Source organism: Pteropus vampyrus, unplaced genomic scaffold, assembly GCF_000151845.1.
Source record: "Pteropus vampyrus isolate Shadow unplaced genomic scaffold, Pvam_2.0 Scaffold525, whole genome shotgun sequence".
In the NCBI taxonomy this organism is placed as follows: Eukaryota; Metazoa; Chordata; class Mammalia; order Chiroptera; family Pteropodidae; genus Pteropus; species Pteropus vampyrus.
Genome location: NW_011889306.1, coordinates 272,823 through 288,679, shown reverse-complemented (window position 1 = coordinate 288,679; position 15,857 = coordinate 272,823).

Here is a 15,857-nt window from a genome sequence, read left to right as displayed (position 1 = left end):
AATTTAGGGTTAGGGTTATAGTTAGGGGTAGAGTTAGAATTAGGGTTAGGATTAACTTTAGTTTTAAGGTTAGGATCAGGATTTGGGTTAGGGTTATGGTTAGCATTAGGGTAAGAGGTTAAAGTTAGGATTAGTTTTAGGTTTAGGGTCACGGTAGTTTTAATTTAGGGTTAGGATTAGGGTTACTTTTAGTTTAGGGTAGGAGTTAGGGTTATGTTTGTGTTAGAATTACGGTTAGAATTTGGTTTAGGGTTAGGGTTAAGGTAATAGGTTAGGTTTAGGGTTAGAGATTAGTGTTAGTGTTAGCATTAAGGTAATGTTTAAGGTTAGAGTTATGGTTAGATTTAGGGTTAGGTTTTAAGTTAAGGTTAACCCTAACCTTAGTGTTAGGTTTAGTGTTAGGGTTAGAGTTAGGCTTAGGATTAGTGTTAGGTTTAGTGTTAGGGTTAGAGTTAGGCTTAGGATTAGTGTTAGAGTTAGTGTTAGTGTTAGAATTATGGTTAGTGTTAGTTTTAGCCTTAGAGTTAGGATTAGTGTTAGTGTTAGGGATGGGTTAGAAATAGGGTTAGGATTAGCTTTAGATCTGTGTCTAGGATCAGGGTTAGGATTCATATTACGGTTAGGGTTAGGGTTAGGGTTAGGGTTAGGTTAGGGTTAATGTTAGGGTAAGAGGTTACGGTTAGGATTAGTATTAATATAAATGTTTATTGTAAAATATAGGGTTAGGGTTTGGGTTAGATTAAGGTTTAGAATTAGCTTTAGTTTTATGGTTAGGATCAAGGTAAGTGTTAGTGTTAGGGTCAGGGTTAGGGAAAGTTAGTTTTAGAGTTAAGTAAGGGTTAATGTTAGGTCGAGGTTAAGGCTTTAAAATTAGGGTTATTGTTATTGTAAAATTAAGGTTAAGTTTGGGGTTAGCGTTAAGGTAAAGTGTTAGGTTTAGGGTTAGTGTTAGGTTTAGGGTAAGGTTTATTGTTAAGGTTAGTGTAATATTTAGGGTTAGGGTTAGGTTTAGGTTTAGGGTAAGGGGTTAGGTTTAGGTGAGGTTTAGGTTTAAGTTTAGGCTTATTGTTAGTGTACAATTTAGGATTAGGGTTTAGGTTCGGGTTACGGTAAGGGGTTGGTTTTATGGTTAGGTTAGGATTAGGGTTATGTTTAGGGTTAGGGGTTAGTGTTAGGGTTAGTATTAGGGTAAAGGATAGGGTTAAAGTTACCGTTGGGTTAGGGTTTGGTTAAGGATTAGGGTTAGAGTTAGTGTTAGGTTTAGTGTTAGAGTTCAAGTTAGGATTAGGATTAGCGTTAGGGTTAGAGTTACAAATAAGGTTAGGATTAGCTTTAGTTTTTGGTTTAGTTCACTGTTAGGTTTAATGTTAGGATTAGGGTTAGGGTTATAGTTAGTTTTAGAGTTAAAGTTAGAGTTAGGGTTAGGATAACAGTTAAGGGGTAAGGTTAGGTTTATTGTTAGGTTTCAAGTTAGGTTTAGTTTAGGGGTATGTTTAGGGTTAGAGTTACAGTTAGGGTTAAGATTAGGTTAAGGTTAGAGTTAGCTTTAGCGTTATGGTTAGGGTTAGGGTTAGTCTTAAGATTAGGGTTAGGTTTATTGGTTAGGGTATAGTGTTAGGGTTAGGGTTAGTGTTAGTTTTAGGCTTAGTGTTAGAGTTAGGATTAGTGTTAGTGCTAGGGTTAGCATTAGAAATAGAGTTTGGATTACCTTTAGATTTGGGTCTAGGATCAGGGTTTGGTTTAGGTTAGGGTTAGTGTTTGGGTAAGATGCTAGGGTTAGGATTAGTGTTAGTGTTAGTCTTAGGGTTAAGTTTAGAGTTAGGGTTAGGTTAACATAGGGTTAGCATTAGGTTTAGGTCAGTGTTAGGGTTACAGTTAGGGTTCCTGTTAGGATTAGCTTTAGCATTAGCTTTAGCTTTAGGGTTAGGATTAGGGTTAGTGTTAGGCTTAGGGTTAGGTTTAGGGTAAGAGGTGAGAGTTAAGATTAGCGTTCTGGTTAGGTTTAGGGTCCAGTTAAGTTAGTGTTAGGGTTAGTGTTAGGTTTAGATTAGGGTAGTGTTAGGTTTGCTGTTAAGATTAGGGTTAGCATTAGGTTTAGGGTTAGGGTTAGAGTAAGAGGTTAGTTTTAGTGTTATTCTTAGATTAAAATTTAGTTTTAGGATTATTACTAGTGTTAGGGTTAGAATTAGGGTTAGGATTTGATTCTGTTATAGCTTTTGAATTTGGGTTAGGGTTAGAGTTAGTTTTAGACTTAAGGTTAGACTTAGGTTTAGTGTTAGAGTAAGTGTTTAGAGTTAGGATTAATGTTAGGGTTAGCGAAAGGGTTTGGGTGAGGTTAGGATTAGGCTTAGAGTTAGGGTTAGGGTTAGGTTTAGGATTAGGATGATGGTTAGGGTAAGTGTTTAGAATTAGGATTAGTGTTAGGGTTAGTGTTAAGTTTAAGGTTAGGTTTAGCATTAGGTTTAGAGTTAGGGTTAGTTAAGGGGTTACGGTTAGAGTTATTGTTAGTGTAAAATTTAGAGTTAGGGTTAGAATTAGGGTTAGCATAAGCTTTAGTTTTAAGGATAGGATCAGGTTTATGGTTAGGGTTATGGTTAGGGTTAGGGTTAGTGTTAGATATAGGATTAAGGTTAGAGTTAGCATTAGGGTTAGTGCTAGGGTTAGGGTTAGCAAAAGGGTTAGATTAGCTTTAGTTTCTTGGTTAAGATCAGAGTTAGGGTTAATGTTACAGTGAGGGTTAGGGTTAGGGTTAGGGTTAGGGTTAGGGTTAGGGTTAGGGTTAAGGTTAGTGTTAGTCTTACGATTAGGTTTAGCTTTAGTTTTACAGTTAGGGTTAAGGTAAGGGGTTATGGTTGGAGTTATTGTTACTGTAAAATTTAGGGTTAGGTTTAGTGTTAGGTTTAGGGTTACAATTGGCATTAGGATTAGATTTAGTTTTGGGGTTAGGATCAGCCTTAGGGTTAGGTTTAGGGTTAGGGTTAGAGTTAGGGTTTTGTGTTAGGGTTAGGTAAGGGGTTACAGTTATGTTTAGGTTAGTTTTAGGGCATGGTTTTAGTTTAGAGTTAAGATTAGTGTTAGGTTTAAGGTTAGGTTTAAGGTTAGGGTTAGGTTAAGATTAGGGTTGGTTAGGGTTAGGATTATTTTTAGGTTAAGAAGTTGGTGTTAGGATTAGTGTTAGGGTTACTGTTAGGGTTAGGATTAAGTTAGTGTTAGGTTTAGGGTAGGGTTAGGGTTACGGTTATGGTTAGTGTAAAATTTAGGGTTAGGGTTAGCATTAGGTTTAGGGTAAGGTGTTAGGTTTAGTTTTATGGTTAGAGTTAGGGTTAGGTTTAGGGTTAGGTTAGGTTTAGGATTAGAGTTGGAATTTAGAGATAAGATTAGTGTTAGGTTTAAGGTTAGGGTTAGGGTTAGGGTTAGGTTAGGATTACGGTTGATTAGGGCTATGATTAGTTTTAGGTTAAGAAGTTCGTGTTAGGATTAGTGTTAGGGTTATTTTTAGTATGAGGGTTATGTTAGTATTAGGGGTGGTTTTAGGTTTAGGTTAGGGTTAGGGTTACGGTTACAGTTAGTGTAAAATTTATGGTTAGGTTTAGGTTTAGGTTTAGGGTAAGGTATTAGTTTTAGTTTTATGTTTAGGTTTAGGGTTAGGGTTAGGTTAGGGTTAGGTTAGGGTTGGGGTTAGGGTTAGGCTTTGGGCTAGTGTTTGGTTTAGGGTTAGGTTTAGGGTTAGCATTAGGGATATTGTTAGGTTTAGGGTTAGAAATCGGGTTAGATTAGCTTAGTTTTTGGTTAGGATCAAGATTAGGTCTAATGTAAGGGTGAGGGTTTGGGTTAGGGTTAGGTTTAGGTTAGGGTTAGGATTCAGGTTAGGGTTAGTGTTATGGTTAGGGTTAGCTTTAGGTTTACGTTTAGAGTTTGGGTCAGGGGCTAGCATTGGTTTTTTTTCATGTAAAATTAGGGTTAGGTTTAGTGTTAGGGTTAAGGTTAGAATTAGGGTTAGGATTAGATTTAGTTTGAGAGTTAGGATCAGGCTTAGGGTTTGGGTTAGTGTTAGCTTTAGATTAAGGTTAGGGTAGGGTTAGGGTAAGTGATTAGAGTTAGGATTAGTGTTTGGGTTACGGTCAGGTTTAGGGTTAAGTTTGGGTTAAGGTTAGGGTTAAGTTTAGGTTAGAATTAGGGTTAGAGTTTGAGATAGTGTTAGGGTTCGGTTAGCAATAGGTTTAGGGTTAGGGTTAAGGTAAGGGCTTAGTGTTGTTATTTTTAGTATAAAATTTAGGTTTGGGGTTAGAATTAAATTTAGGATTAGCTTTAGGGTTAGGATCAGGGTTATGGTTAGTGTTAGGATTAGTGTTAGAATTAGTGTTAGAATTAGCTTTAGCGAGGTTTACGATCAGAGTTATGGTTAACATTAAGGTAAGCATTAGGGTTATAATCAGGGTTAGTTTTAGAGTTAAAGTTAGGATTAGGGTTATGTTTAGGGTAAGGGATTAGGGTTAGGGATATTGTTAGTTTAAAATTTATGATTAGGGTTATTGTTAATGTTAGGGTTAGAATTAGGACTGAGATTAGCTTTAGTTTTAGGGTTATTATCAGGGTTATGATTAGGGTTAGTGATCCAATTAGGCTTTAGTGTCCGGGTTAGAGTTAGTGTAAGGGGTTAGGGTTAGGCTTATTGTCAGTGTAAAATTAAAGGTTAGGGGTATGTCTGGATTAGATTAAGGAGTTAGGTAAAGGTTTAGGTTTAGGGTTAGTGTTAGGGTTAGAGTTTTGGTTTAGGGTTAATTTTAGGGTTAGGGTTAGAGTTAGGTTTAGGTTTAGTGTTAACTTTAGTGTAATATTTAGGGTTAGTGTCAGGTTTAAGGTTAGGATAAGGGTTTCGGTTTAGGTGAGTCTTAGGTTTAAGTTTAGGGTTATTGTTAGTGTAAAATATAGGGTTAGGGGTAGGTTTAGGGTAAGAGGTTAGAAATAGGTTTAGTGTTAGGTTTAGAGATAGGGTTAGGGTTAGTTTTGGGTTAGGGTTACGACTAGGTTTAGGTTATGGTTATGATTAGGGTTAGTTTTAGGGTTAAGGTTAGGTTAAGGTTCAGGATACAGTTAGGGTTCCGGTTAGGTTTACTTTAGCGGTGGGTTAAAGGTTAGGCTTATGGTTAAGGTTAGGTTTAGGTCAGGGATATGGTTAGGGTTAGGGTTCTGTTAGAGGGAGAGTTAGCTTTAGCTTTAGCGTTAATGTTAGGGTAAATGTTTAGGGTTAGAGTTATTGTTAGTATAAAATTTTGGGTAAGGGTTAGTGTTAGTGTTCGGGTTAGATTAAGGTTTAGGATTACATTTAGTTTGGGGTTTAGAATTAGGGTTGCTGTTAGGGTTAGGTTTACGGTTAGGGTTTAGGGTTTGGGTTAGGATTAAGATTAGAGATATTGTGAAGAAAAGGGGTTAGGTCTAGGGTTAGTGTTAGAGTTATCCTTTAGCGTTAGGGTTAGGGTTAGGGTTACGGTTAGGGATTGGATTATAGTAAGGTTTTCGCATTAGAATTAGTGTTAAGGTTAGGTTTAAGTTTAGGGTTAGGTTTATCGTAAGAGGTTAGAGTTAAGATTAGTGTTAGTGTTACGGAAAGGGTTAGAGATAGGTTAGGGTTAGGGTTAGGGTTAAGGTTAGGGTTAGCTTTAGGATAGGGTTAGTGTTAGGCTTAGGATTAGCTTTAAGGTCAGGGTTAGGGTAAGGGGTTACAGTTAGTGTTATTTTTAGTGCAAAAATGAGGGTTATGTTTAGTGTTAGAGTTTGGGTTAGAATTAGCCTTAGTATTAGATTTAGTTTTAGGTTTAGAATCAGTGTTAGGGTTAGGGTTAGGGTGACGGCGAGGGTTAAGTTTAGGTTTAGTGTTAGAGTTAAGTTTACAGTTAGGGTTAGGTTTAGGTTAGGGTTCTGGTTGGTTTGCTTAAGGTTAGCATTAGGTTTAAGGTTAGGGTTAGGATAAGAGGTTCGAGTTAGGATTAGTGTTAGGGTTTGTGCTAGGTTTAGGGTTAAATTAGTGTTAAGATTAGGGTTAGTGTTAGGCTTAGTGTTAGCATTACATTTAGGGTTAGTTTTAGAGTAACAGCTTAGTGTTAGGATTAGTGTTAGGATGAGGGTGAGGGCTAAGGTTTGGTTAAGGTAAAGGGTTATGGCTAGGTTTAAGTTAGTGTTAGAGTTTGGCTTAGTTTTAGGTTGGGGTTAGGTTTAGCATTATGGTTAGTGTTAGGTTTAGTGTTAGAGTTATGATTAGGGTAGGGTTTAGGTTTAGGGTGAGTATTAGGGTTGGGGTTAGGTTTAGGTTTATGTTTATGTGTTAGTGTACAGTTAGGGTTAGGTTAAGATGTTAAACTTATGGTTAGTGTCAGTTTTAGGGTTAGGGTTAGTGTTACCTTAACTTTAGTGTTACGGTTCGGTTTAGTTTAGGGTTATATTTAGCATTAGTTTTAGTTCTAGGGTTAGGGTTAGGTTAAGATTTTAGTGTTAGGAATAGTGTTAATGTTTTATTAGAGTTAGGGTTAAGTTAGCATTAGGGTTGGGTTAGGTTTAGGTTCGGGTTAGGGTTTGGGTTACAGTTAGTGATAGGATTAGTGCTTGCATTAGGTTTAGGGTTTTCGTTGTGTAAGGATTAGGGTAAGGGGTTAGGGTTTAAAATTTAGGGTTAAGATTGTTGTTCGGGTTACAGTTAGGTTTAGTTTTAGGGTTAGGTTTCGATTATTGTTAAGGTTAGGGTTAATGTTTTGTTTAGGGTTACGGTTACTTTTAGTGCTAGCTTTTCTGTTATAGTTATGATTATAGTTAGGGTTAGTGTTAGAGTTACGTTAGGATAAAACGTTATAGTTTTGATTAGTGTTAGATTTAGGCTTAGGGTTAGGGTTATTTTAGGGTTAGGGTTAGATTTAGTTTAGGGTAGAATTAGGTTAGGTTTAGGGTTAGGGTAAGTGTGAGGTTTAGAGTTATGGTTAGGATTAGGATTAGGGTTAGAGTAAGACTAAGAGGTTAGAGTTACGATTAGTGCTAGGGTTAAGGAGATGTTTGGGTTTAGGTTAGGTTTAGGGTTTGGTTAGTGTTAAGGTTAGGGTTCGGTTAGGATTAAGATTAGGTTTAGAGTTTGGGTAAGAGTTTAGAGTTAGGATTACTGTTAGGGTTAGTGTTTGCGTTAGGGTTAGCGTAAGATTGGGATGAGGGATAGGGTTATCTTTAGGTTAGGGTTATGGTTAGGGTTAGGGTTAGTGTTAGGGTTAGCATTACGTTTAAGCTTAGGGTTAGGATAAGGGGTGATGGTTAGGGTTATTTTTAGTGTAAAATTTAGGTGTAGGGTTAGAATTAGGTTTAGATTTATGGGTTAGGGTTAGTGTTATGGTTAGTATTAAGTTTAATGTTAGAGTTAGTTTTAGAGAAAAGTTAGCATTAGGGTTAGGTTTAGGGTAAGGGGTTAGGGTTAGGGTTATTGTTATTTTAAAATGTAGGGTTAGGGATAAGGTTAGGTTTAGATTTAGGAGATAGGGTTAAGATTAGGGTTAGGGTTAGGTTTAGGTTTAGAGTTAGAGTTAGGGTTAGGTTTAGGTTAGGATTGGGGTTGTTTTTATTAGGGTTAGGTTTAGCATTAGGAGTTAGGTTAGGGTTAGGATATGAGGTTAGAGTTTGAATTAGTATTAGAGTTTGGGATATGGTTAGGGTTAAGTTAGTGTTACGGTTAGGGTTAGCTTTAGGTTATAGTTAGGGTTATGGTTAGTGTTAGCATTACGTTTAGGGTTAGAGTTAGTTTTATGGCAAGAAGTTAGAGTTAGGATTAGTGTTAGGGGTAGGGTTAGGGGTAAGTTTAGTTTAGGGCAAAGTGTTAGTTCTAGGGTCAAGTTAGTGTTAGGGTTAGTGTTAGGTTTAGGTTAGGGTTAGGTTTCAGATTAGGGTTAGGATTAGTGTTAGGTTTAGTGTTGACATTACGTTTAGGGTTAGGGTTAGGAAAAAAGGATATGGTTAGGTTTATTGTTAGTTTAATATTTAGTGTTATGATTATAATTAGGTTTAGAGTTAGAATCAGGGTTAGGATTAGCTTTAATATTAGGGTTAGGATCAAGGTTATGGTTAGTGTGAGGGTTAGGGTTAGAATTAGGTTTAGAATTAGCTTAAGGTTTAGGGTTAGGATCAGGGATAGGTTAATGATAGAGATAGGGGTAGGGAAAGGGGATAATTTTAGGATTATTGTGAGTTTAAATTTAGTGTTAGGGTTATTGTTAGGGTTAGGTTTAGAATTAGGGTTAGGATTAGCTTTAGTTTTAGGATTAAGTTCAGGTTTATGGTTAGGGTTAGTGTTATGGTTAGGTTTTAGGGTTAGTGTTAGTGTTAACGTTAGGTTTGAGGTTTGGATTAGATTTAGGGTTACGGTTAGTTTAGGGTTAGAGTTCGGTTTAGGTTTAGTTTTAGAGTTAGAGTTAGGGTTATTGTTAGTGTAAAATTTAGGGTAAGAGTTACAAATAGGGTTAGGATAAGCTTTATATTTAGGGTTAGGTTCAGAGTTAAGGTAAGTGTTAGAGTTAGGGTTAGAATTAGGGTTTGGATTAGCTTTAGTTTTAGGTTTAGGATCAAGGTTAGGGTTAATGTTAGGCTAACGGTTAGGGTTAGAGTTAGCTTTAGATCTAAATTTGGGGTTATGGGTTAGTGTTAGGATTATTCTTAGTTTAAAATTAAGTCGTAGATTTATTGTTAGGGTTAGGGTTAGGGTTCTGGTTAGTGTAAAACTTAGAGTAAGGGTTAGGATTAGGTTTAGAGGTTAGGGTTAGGGTTAGGGTTAGGGTTAGGTTCACATTAGGATTATGGTTAGGGTTGAGGACAGGTTTAGAGTATGAGGTTAGAGTTAGAATTAGTGTTAAGGTAAGGCTTAGGATAGGTTTAAATTAGTGTTAGGGTTAGGGTTAGGTTTAGTTTAGGGTTAGAGTTAGGGTTAGTGTTAGTGTTAGGATTAGGGTAGCATTACGTTTAGGGTTAGGGTTACGGTAAATGTTTAAAGGTAGGATTAGTGTTAGGCTTCGGGCAGTACCAAAGAGATGGTGGGAAACTGTCTTGACATCAATGTTCTTGAGCTTGCCTTCTGCCTAGAGTGCAGAAACGAGAGATAATACATTGGCAGCTTGTGTGTAATTTGTAGTAGCGACACACTACCATCTTTCTGAACAGTCTATCTTTGCCAAGAAAAAGAGAAAAGCAGTTGTGGTGTGTAATGTCCAAGTGTAATTTGAAGAGAAATCCCTCTGATGAGAATGTCCTTTAAATCTGTGTTCTCAAAAGCCATGTTCCACATACGAATCCTCAATGTTTTGTACTGCATATGGAAGTTGAAACCGTCTCCTTAAGATGATTACAGGGACACTGGTCAAATTTTGGAGCATCTATGCTGCATCCAAACATGCTTAGTTCAGAGTTTAGATCTCTTTGATGAATCATGTTTGAGGCAAAGGCTTTGAATACAGCTGCTTTCACTTTATCAGCTTCGTTTAGAATCCATGTTAAGTGATATACAGGTATTTTGAATAGGCTGCAGTCTTGTTCTGAATCGCGGCTTGAAAACTGTAGCTTCTATAGGAAAGTTGGAATCTTCCAACAACTACAAAGTGTGGAATGAATATTGGAAACCTAGCAGTTTTCATTGTGGAAATTCGAAAGAAGCGGGTTCAGGCATCCGTTTTAGAGGTGAGTGTATATGCTGGAAAGACATTAGTCTGCTGTGAATAACAATATGGTATGATGTTTCAACCTCAGTTCATATGTTGCCATTAAGAGAGATAAAAATACTATAAACTTAGAGAAATTATGCAGCACATGCAAAGGAGACTCATTTTGCAATGCTTGAATTCTCTAACCCAGAAGTGCTGTCAACGATTTGGTGTTAGTATTGGTGTATGCTGTGAAGTAAGTCGGCACTCTTACAATGTACGAAAAGGAAGTGCAATTCTTGCCTGTAATTCGTGTAATACATTTTTGATTTGAGCAAGTTCTTAGCTGCGTTGTTTATGACATAGTGATGTTCAATCTCAGTCTGACATAACTAGATCTGTTTGGACGTGTCTTGTTTTCAGTTCAAAGAGCTGGTGGGAAACTGTCTTGACATCCATGCTGTTGAGCTTACCTTCTGCTTAGAATGCACGAGCAGGTACTAATACAGTGGCAGCTTGTGTTTAGTTTATAGTAGCGGCATAATAACAGTCATTCTATGTGAAGAAAAACAGAAAGTCACTATGAGTGCCACATGTGAACTGAAGGATGAAAACATCATACCACGTTGTTCCTCGCTACAGTCTCATTTCTTTTCAGCATATACCCTCTCTTCCAAAACACAGAAGCCTGAACCCACTTCTTACGAATTTCTACAATGAAAACTACCAGGTTTCCAGGATTAATTTCACACTTTGTAGTTTTTGGAATATTCTCACTTTGATTCAGGAAGTACAATTATCAAGTTGCTTCTTAGAACAACACTGCAGCCCATTCGACATACCTGTATATCACTTTGCAAAAAGGATGAGCACAGAGCAGCATTTCTAAACAAAAGCTTACAGAGTGGATGCGCATCTTTCTGAAGCCTTTGCCACAAGTATTATTCGTCAGCATGGTCAAACTTCTGAACTAAGTATATTTATATCCCTGCCTTAGCTTCAAAGCTGTTCAGTGTCCGTCTAAAATCTTTGAAGACGGTTTCAATTTCCACATGGGGTAGCAAACATATGGCGTTCATGTACGGAACTGCGATTCTGAGGACACAGATTCCTAACACATCCTCACCAGAATGATTTCTCTTCAAATTACCCTTTGACACTACAGGCTACACACTGAGGCTTTATGATTTTTTGGCATAGAAGAAAGACTGTATACGAAAGCTGTATGTGTGCCACTACTTCCAACTACAAACAAGCTGCCACTGTATTACTACCTGCTTGTGCATTCTAGGCAGACGCCAACCTCAAGTGCATAAATATCAAGAGTGTTTCCCACCAGCTACTTGGAACTGAAAAGAGGACACGTCAAAATAGATCTACAGTTATGTCACACTGAAAGTGAGCATCACTCATGTCAAAAACAACGTTGCTGAGAACTTGCTCAAATCAAAAAATGTACTCCCCAAATGACAGTCAAGAACTGCATTTCCTTTATGTACATTCTTAGCGTCCTGACTTACTTCAAAGAATATGCCAATGCGACCACCAAATCTTTGACTGAATTTCTGCATGACAGAAAGAAGGCATTCAAAAAAGAATTTCCTTGTATGTGCTGCAGACTTTCTCTAAAGTTGAAAGTATTTCTATCTATTCTTAATGGCAACATGTGAACCAAAGTATTGAAACACTGTGCCATATTGTTAATTGCTGCAGTCTAATGTCTTTCCAGCATATATGCTCACTTCTGAAAACTGTCATATCAAAAACAAAGGGACTAAGATCAGACTCAAATCAAAAATGCATAACCCAATTTATGAGCAAGAATTGCAATTTCTTTCTGTACTTTATTGGAGTGCTGACTGATTTCACAAAATATACCAGTAAAAGCGACAAATTGTTGACCACACTTCTGGATACGGAAATCAGGCATTCAAATACTAGTTTCTTTTGTTTGCGTTGCATACTTTCTACACATTTTACAGTATTTCTATCTCTTCTTAATGGCAAATGGTGAACAGAAGTATTAAAACATCATACCATATTGTTACTCGTTGCAGTCTCATGTCTTTTCAGCAAATATCCTCTTCCAAAACACAGAAGACTGAACCCGCTTCTTACGAATTTCAACAATGAAGTCTCCCCGGTTTCCAATATTAATTTCATACTTTATATTTTATGGAAGATTCTCACTTTGATTCAGGAAGTAAAATTATCAAGTCGCTTCTTAGAACAATACTGCAGCCCATTCAACATACCTCTATATCACTTAGCAAAAAGGATGAGTACAGAGCAGTGTTTCTAACCCTAACTCTAACTCTAAAACTAACCTTAACACTAACCCTAATGCTAACATTAAACCTAACCCAGATACTAAGCATAAAACGAAAGCTACTCCTAAATGTAATTCTAACCCTGATCGTAACACTAACCATAACCCTGATTCTAACCGTAAAACTAGAGCTAATCCTAACTTAAATTTTAACCCTTACCCCAATTTCTCACTAATAATATCACTAACCCTAACTCCTTATCCTACCCCTAATTCTTAACGCAATGCTAATCCTAACCCTAACACTAACCCCAATCCTAACTCAAACCCTAGGCTAAACTTAACCCTAAACCTAACCCTAGCCTTAACCCTAACCCTAACCCCAATCCTAACCCTAATCCTAACTTTTACTGTAACCCTAAACCAAACTGTAACCCCTAAACTTATCCCTAACCCTAACACTAATTCTAACCCTAACCTTAACCCCTTACCTTAACACTAATTCTAACCCTGATCCTTTAGTATCCCTAAACCCTAACCCTAGCCCTAATCTTGAATCTAACCCTAAAACTAAATCTAATCCAAACCCTAATTCTATCCCTAATCCTAATAAACCCTAACCTTAAATTTTACAATAACAATAACTCTAATCCTAAACACTTATCCTAAAGCTAACCCTAAACCTAAAGCTAACCCTAACCCTAACACTAACCCTAAACATACAATAACTCTAACCCTAAGCAGACTGGAACATTACCCCTAACCCTAAACATAAACCTAAAAATAAAACTAATTGTAACCCTAATTATAACCCTAACTCTATCACTAAGCATAACCCTGATACAAACCCTAAAATTAAAGCTAATCCTAACTTTAATTCTATCCCTAATCCTACATATTAAAAACAATAACCCTAACCCTAACCCCACACCCTAACTGAAACTTATCCCTAATCCTGACTTATCCCTAACCCTATTTCTAACCCTAACACTAATACTAAATCAAACCCCTTACCCTAACCATAACCCTAACCCTAACCTTAACCTAACCCTAAACTAATACTAACCCTAACCCTAACACTAACACTAATCCTAACTCTAACCTATTACACCAACCCTAACCCTAACCCAAACTTACACAAATCCTAATCTTAACTCTATTCCGAACTCTAACTCTAACCCTAAACTTAACCCTAACCTTAACCTTACCTTAACCCTAACCTAAACCTAACCCGAACTCTTACACTAATCCTAACCTTAACCCTACCCTAACCCTAACACTAATACTAATTCTAACTATAACCTCTTACCCTAATCCTAAACCTTACTCTAACTCAAAACCTAACATAACCTAACCCTAAACCTAAAACTAACACTAACCCTAACCCTAAAGCCTAACACTAACATTACCTGTAACCCTAACCCTAACACTAATCGTGATCCTAACCATAAAACTAAAGTTAATTCTAACCCTAATTGTACCCCTAACCATTACACTAAACCTAATCATAAATTTTACACTAACATTAACACTAAGCCTAACCCCTTATACTCACCCTAACCAAAATCTAAAGCTAAGCCAAAACCTAACACGAACCCTAATCCTAACTCTGACCCTAAAATAAACCTAACCCTAAACCTAACCATAAACATATACCTAACCCTAAAGAAACCTTAAGCAAACTCTAACGGTAACCTCATCCCTAAACTAACCTTAATGCTAACACTAACCCTAACACTGATCCTAACTGTACCTCTTGCCTTAAAGCTAACCCTAACCCTAACCCTAATCCTAATCCTTACCATAACCCAAATCCTAACCTTTACGTTAAGCTTAACCCTGATTCTAACTCTAAAACTAAAGCTGAACTTAAAGCTAATTCTAACCCTACAACTAAAGCTAATCTCAACTCTATTTCTACAATACATCTAACAATACATCTAACGCTAACCTCTTACCCTACCCTAAACCTAAACCTACCCCTAAACTAAACCTAACCGAAACCCTAAGGATAACCCTAACACTAACGTACACTAGCCCTAACCCTAAACCTAACACTAATCCTTACTCTAACCTCTTACCCTAACCCTAACCCTAACCCTGACCCTACTCTTAATCCTAACTCTAAAACAAAAGGTAATCCTAAACCTAATTCTAACACTAACCCTAACACTAACCCTAACCCAAAATTTTACATGTACACTAACTCCAACCTTAACCCCTTACACTAATCTAACCCTAACCTTAACTTTAACTCTAAAACATACCCTAACCCTAACATCAACCATAATACTGATCCTAACACAAAAATTAAAGCTAATCCTAACCCTAATTCTAACCTGAACACTAACACTAACCCTAACCCTAAATTTTACACTAAAAATAAACCTAAACTTGACGCCTTACCCTAAAACTAAGCCTAACCCTAACTTTTACTCTAAAACTAAACTTAAACCTAACCCTAACCCTAACCCTAAACCTAACCCTAACCCTGATCCAAACACTAAAACTAAAGCTAATCCTAACCCATTTTCTAACGCTAACCCTAAATATAACTCTAACAATCACCCTAACTTTAACACCTTATCTTAACCCTAACCCTCAACCTGAAGCTAGTCTAATGCTAACACTGAGCCTAACTGTAACCATAACCCTAAGCCTAACCCTAACCTAACCCTGAACGTATCCCTAACCCTATCACTAATCCTAATGCTAACCTCTTACTGTAAACCTAACCCTAACCCTAACTCAAACTCTAACCCTAATGCTAACCCCTTATCCTAACACTAACCCTAACCCTAACACTAACCGTAACAACGACTTAACAGTAACACTAACCCTAACCATAACATGGATCCTAACACTAAAACTAAAGCTAATCTTAACCCTAATACTAACCCTAACCTTAACTATAACCCTTACCCGAAATTTTAAACTAACAATAACCCTACCACAAACACCAAATCCTAAACCTAACCGTAACTCTAATTTTAACTCTAAAACTAACCCTAACCCTAACCATAACCCTAAACCTAACCCTAACCCTAATGCTACCCTTAGCCTTAATCCTATCCCTAACCCTAACACTAATTTTATATCTAACCTATTGCCCTAACCCTAACCTTAACACTAACACTAACAACAAACTTAACCCTAACCTTAACCCTAACCCTAACCCTAAATTTTACACTAATAATAACTATAACCATAAAACCTTATCCTAACCCTAACCTAAAGTTAACCCTAACCCTAACACTAACCGTAACACTAACCCTAACCTTAACCTAAATCTAACCCTAACCCTAACCATAAACCTAGTGCTATATTAAACATAAATTTAACCCTAACACTAAAGACGAACCGTAAACTTATCCCTAACCATAACCCGTATCCTAACCCTAAAACTAAATCTAATCCTAACCTAAATTCTAACACTAACCCTAACAATGACCCTTACCCTAAATTTAACTAACAATAAATCTAACACTAACCCCTTACAGTAAACCTAATCCTAACCGTAACTATATCTCTAAAACCAACCCTAACCATAACTTTGACCCTAACAATAACCCTAAACCTTACTCTAACCCTGAAACTAAAGCTAATCCTAACTTTAATTCTATCTTAACCCTAAATTATACACTAACAATAATCCTAACCTTATCCCCTTACCTTAAACCTAACCCTAAAGCTAGTGCTAACCCTAACCCTAACACTGACTCTAAATCTATCCCTAATCGTAAGCGAACCCTAACTCTAACCCTAACCCTAACATAAACCTAACTCTAACCTAATCCTAACCTAACCTTTACCCAAACCCTAAAAATAACACTAACTTTAATTCTATCTTAACCCTAAATTATACACTAACAATAATCCTAACCTTATCCCCTTACCTTAAACCTAACCCTAAAGCTAGTGCTAACCCTAAC